This window comes from Anomalospiza imberbis, chromosome 34, assembly GCF_031753505.1.
Source record: "Anomalospiza imberbis isolate Cuckoo-Finch-1a 21T00152 chromosome 34, ASM3175350v1, whole genome shotgun sequence".
NCBI lineage: Eukaryota > Metazoa > Chordata > Aves > Passeriformes > Viduidae > Anomalospiza > Anomalospiza imberbis.
In genome coordinates this window covers 428,606-433,907 of record NC_089714.1, presented here as the reverse complement: position 1 = coordinate 433,907, position 5,302 = coordinate 428,606, and the positions used below count along the sequence as shown (strand labels likewise).

The 5,302-nt window shown below is 53.0% G+C and overlaps 1 long non-coding RNA gene across 1 annotated transcript; it reads left to right on the top strand.

The window, feature by feature from the left end:
* Positions 1-3,415: 3,415 nt before the first annotated feature.
* On the top strand, positions 3,416-4,546 carry LOC137464030 (uncharacterized). The gene is made up of 3 exons (XR_010994049.1): positions 3,416-3,626; positions 3,973-4,090; positions 4,468-4,546. It is a non-coding gene; the product is annotated as an uncharacterized lncRNA (long non-coding RNA).
* Positions 4,547-5,302: the final 756 nt, after the last annotated feature.

Below are 5,302 nucleotides of genomic sequence, written 5' to 3'. Positions count from 1 at the left end.
GCAGGCTGGGAGGGTGTTGGGGGCATTTTCCAGACAGCCTCTCTGTAGGGCTACAAGCACAAAGCAAAAAATACTGCCTGACAAGTGGTCAGTGTTAGGTGCACTCCCCTCTTCCTTTGAATGAAGCCAAACTAGGACGGTGATAGGATTTTGCAGATGTTTGAGACTGTCTGCCCTGCAAATCAAGCCGTGCCATTGAAATGAGCTCTGTGTGCTCCAGAACAGCTGCACCAGCAGAATGCGGCCTTGCCCACAAGGCTGTTTTCAGAATAAACTCACTGTATAATTTCAGTGAGTGTGTCTGAGGATCTGGGCTCTTCCTGGGTGAATCTACATTCTGTGGTCTTTTGTGATGAGAAACTCAAGCAGCCAAATCCCAAAGCTGCTGGGAAGATGCAAAAGGCTGTGATCATAAAGTGTGTGTATGTCTGTGTCTGTCTCTATCAATTTTACAATCCATGCTTTCATCTATATACATGTCCATTAGGATAAGTATTTTGTGAGAGGAAGAACTCGCTTTTCCAATCCCCTGGGAAGTCTGAATACATTTCTGGAGCTGAGGTTGCTGTGTGCTTCCTGTGATATTTGGTCCAAGGCAGCACTAGAGCTCTGCGTCCCAAAGCCCCATTGTGGAACCTGACCAATGTGTTTGGATTCTTGCAGCCACCCCAGACACTTCAGCTCCCAGTGGTCCAGCTGGCAGTGCTGGTTATGCAGCAGGGACAGCCCCCGGCTGGCTGTGGAATACTCCTGGGGAAGAGGAATTGCCACCAGTGGATCTGGACATGGTGCTTGAGACACTGGAGGAGATGATTTCTCCCTCTGCTCAGGTAACTGCATTGGACAGGGATGAAAGGGGCTGGACTGACAGCTTTTGAATGCTGTTGCAGGGCTGAGAAGCAAAGGCTTCTTGAGTTCAGCTGTGAACAGACAGGGAAGGATTTTCTTGGTAAAGCAAGATTTCCTAAAGAAGAGGGAATGAAAAAGTCTCCCCCCTGAGTAAGGATGAGAAGGTGTGAGTCTGTGTTGGCCGAGTTTGGGTGCTCATTTTCCTGGGAAGAATTCCTCGCGGAGGGGCATTTGTGGTGCGGAAGTGGAAGCTTTGTAGGTTCTGAGAGGCTTTGTTAGATGGGAAAGAAGAGAAGAGTGTTTGGAGAATTGCCACTGAAGGCAGAGTGTCCTGTGCAGGGAGGGGTGTGCGAGAGGTGCCTCTGTTCCAGCAGCAGATGTGGGCTGTGCCTCTTTTGGGTGGCAAGGCCAAGGCAAAGCAGGGCTGGGCTGCAGCTGCTGCTGCTGTGAGAGCCCTGCTGTGCGTGTAGGTGCTCCCAGAGCCGTGGGTGGGGCCGGGCTGCAGCTGCAGCTTTCTTGTCCTCTCAGTAACCTGGGGCTTGCAGTCCAGTTTCCATCTGGGAAATCCTCAGCTGGGCAAACTGGCCACTCTTGCTGTCCACGTTGCAGAGCTCAGTCACCTTGCTCTCGGGCGTCTCTGTGGGAAGGGATGTGTGTTCCCACGCAGTCCCTGCCAAGCTGCAGCCTGGATGAGAGTGCTGTGCTCAGGGCTGTGCAGGGAGGAGCACATCCCTGTGCCAGGAGCTGGCAGGACTCCTTCCTTAGCAGCCATTCCATGTGTTCAGTGTCACCCCCACGTTCAACACTGTCACCTTTGACAGCCTTTGGATGGTGTTTGAGAAGTCAAATCTTTTTGACTTTTGAGGGGCTTTGGGGCCCAGACTTCTTGTTAGGAGCAAGGGATTAAGAGTGTGAGCCACAGAGTTGTTGGACCAGATGTTTTGTGTAACTGGTGAGAAGGGTTTCTTTCTTTCTGTTTCTCTTTCAAGGGCAAAATTAATGTTGTGCCTGAGTCTTCAGAAGGGGAGCCTGTGGACAGAGCTGCAGCGGAGGGAGCTTTGCCTGGCACCAAGAGCTGTGGGAGCAATTCCCAGGAGCCCGAGGAGCTTGGTAAGGACAGAGCCCCATTGGTTTAGAGAGGTGTGAGACGGCTGCTCTGAGCCTGTCTCTGGCAGGAAGGGAGATGAGAAGAGTTGAGTTCTTGTCTGCAGGGTTGGTGCTTCCTGGTGCCTTTAGTTCAAAGGCACATGCACAACCTGCCCGAGCCCTGCCCTCCACGCTTCTCCAGAGGTTCTGACACCGAGTCCTCTGCTGTGGCAAGAGAGCAGGGAATAAACCTGACCCTGTGGGAGTTGTGTCACCAGCTCCAGTGTCCCAGGTTTGTGCTGATGTCCATGGATAAGTTTGCTGCTGGGTGTGAGTGCTCTGGAGGCAACACTGAGTGACTCTTGAAGCAAGAGAAGAAAACCCCAGCAAAAAGCCAGTGTAGAAGTCTGAGCTTTTTGTCTCCAAGCATTAAATCAATGTAGTACCAGTCTGCTGGTAGCTGTTGTGAGATACATTAAAAATGCAAGCAGCAGAAGCTGTGAGACTAAACAAATCATTAGTCATAAATCCAGTAGCTCAAGGAAAAACTGAAATTACCCCAAATTAGGGAGAACTAAAGGACAGAGAGAGCCCTTTGGATCGGCATTCTTGTGCAAAGCTGGTGCAGCCTGCAGGCCTGGTAGGGAGCTCTTTCCCTCCCAGCTGTTCATCCCAGAGCTGGTGGTTGTTTTGGAGGAGCTGTTGCTCACTGCAGAGGGCAGTTTGTAGGTGGCAGGGAACGGTGCCAGTTCATAACTCAGCCCCCAGCACCCCTCAGCTTCAGCCATTTCAGTGAGGACTGAGGTCTGTCTGTCCTCAGAGAAAGAACAATCCCGGGCTTCTCTGTGGCAGCTGGGACTGTGTTTCAAGCTCTCGTGGGTGCTATTTGCACTGTGAGTGCTGTGAGTTTATTGGGATACTTAAAAGTTTTGGGATACTTCATAAGTTTTGAAAACTTGGAAGAATGCCTGTTCTTTAAAGAGCAGGTTTCAAATTGCCAAGTGAGAGTCTGCCTTTCAGGCCATGTCTGATAGTCCCTGGTGGAAGGACAGTTACTTCCAAAGGGAAAGATGCACAGAGGCCAATACTGACCCAGCATTCCCTTTGTTTCCCAGATATCCACCTGATCTACCTCGCCAGGAGGGCTGCCCTGCGTAAGAAGGAGGATCAGAGGGAGAGCCTATGACTATCGGGCAGGTGGAATCCCTCTGTTTATACATAGATTTATAGATTTCTGCAGTTCTAGTTATATATCAATATAGATACATTTATAGATTTATAGAGGTGTGTTTATATAGTTAAACTTATATATATCATTATAGATGCGATAGATTTATATTTTCATATATGTAGTTATGTTTACACATTTTGAGATTTAAATTTATATATTTATAGAGTAACATTTATATATATGTGTAAATATGTTTTGCTATTTAGTTACAGTTACATGGAGGTTTAGATGCATAAATGAAGCTGTGTAGGTCTAGGCTGCATTTTTAAATCTTCCCCTGCTCTGCTTCCTCCCTCACCTCTTGCTTTTCCCCCGTGCCCCCTGTGTCCCCTCTCCCTGTGCTGGGTCCGAGCTGGCGGCCGGGCCGGGCGGAGCAGCAGTTCCATCCCCGGGTGTCCCTGGAGCGGTGGGAGCTGCCGGTGGCCCCAGGCACTGTCCCCTGAGGAGCTGCTGAAGGACGGTGAGACTGAGGGGGCTGAGGGGGCGGTGACGCTGAAGGGACGGTGACCCTGAGGTGCTGCTGGGGCTGAGGGCTGTGGGGCAGCCGAGGGCGATGGTGGCACTGAGGTGACAGGGAAGTGGCACAGGCCGAGGGGTGGCGGGTCTAGGGGGACGGGATGGGTCAGAAGGGACTGAGGGGCTGAGAGGACTGTGAGGGGCTGAAGAAACTGAAGGGGGCTGGGGGTTTGCCGAGAGCATGGCGGGGCTGAGGGGATGGAGGGGGCTGGCAGGGAGCACAGAGGGCTCCGGGACTGCAGCTCTGCCAGGCCTTGGAACCAGTTACAGAGCCTCCGCCTTTGCCACAGCTGCAGCGGAGACCTCGAGGACAGCCGGAGACTGACGGGAGCCAGCAGGGAGAAGCTGAAGGCCAGCAGCAAGAGCAGGGAACGGGGACCTGCTGCTGCCACGCTGGAGAGAGCCCGGGTGAGGCCACAGGGCCGGGGAGGCAGGGTGGGGCTGAGGGTGGCGTGGGCTGTGGCCGTGGGCACTGCCCGGCGGGGCAGCAGCGGGCCCTACCCGTGCCGGGGCTGCTCAGCGCAGCTGCCCCGGCCGGCACAGGGGCTGTCCTTGGGCAAGGCAGCTGTGCCGGCAGGGCCCGGGAGCTGTGCCGGCTGTGCCGGGCTGCCGGGGCTGCGGGACAGTCCCGCCGCGGCTGCGCTCACCACAACCTGGCCCGCTCGGCTGCTTTTTCTTTCTAACCCTCCTGGGGAGGCTCTGAGATCTTCCCTTCCCTGATGGAAGTGCAGCTGCTGCCAAGGAAAACGTCCCCATACTGACTCAGTGCTCCCTTTGCTTCCCAGCTGTGCCATCTGCCGTCCCTGTCCAGGAGAGCTGCTCTGCACGGGAGGAAGAGCCCGAGGGAGAGGCTTTGAAGATGGGGCAAGCAGCAGGAGCAGGGAACACGTGTTATAAGTTAAAGTAAATAATTTGTCTGATCCTTTAGGGATTGATAAAAAGAATTTTATTGATTACAGCAAGCAATGACAAGCAAACAGCGCTGGGTGCAGCCGGGGAGTCAGTGCTCCGCCAAGGCTCACACCGCTTCCCTTTTCCCACGGTCCGTTATTCTCCCCCTTCTTCCGCGTTTGTGGCTTTTCCGGGAGTACTCTGCGCGTGCGCCTCCAGTTGCTAGGGGGTCGCCGCCTGCTCTCTGGTGGTCGTCTGGATGAAGGCTCTCCTCCTCTTCCTCGCTGGGGGTTTATGACCCTGTAACAATCTTTCCATAGATGGTTACACACCTCCCGACCCTAGTTGTACCATCAAACTAAGGAGTCAGCATATCCTCGGGTTTCCTGTTACTCACAAAAAACCTCTTCCTTTGCCTGAGTTCCTGTTTAATGATGAACAAAGAGACTTCTCTTATCTGTTACAAGGGGTCTGGAACACAAGTCCTGTGAGGAATGCCTGAGGGAGCTGGAGTTGTTTATCCTGGAGAAGACTCAGAGGTGACCTTATCACTCTCCACACTCCCTGAAAGGTGGTTGCAGTCAGGTGGGGGTCGTGTCTCTCTCCTCACAGCAACTGACAGAACCAGAGGACAGTGTCTTAAGCTGCACCAAGGGAAATTTAGGTTGGATATTAGGAAAAAAGTTATTTATGGAAAGGGTGATAAAGTACTGAAATTGTCTGTCGAGG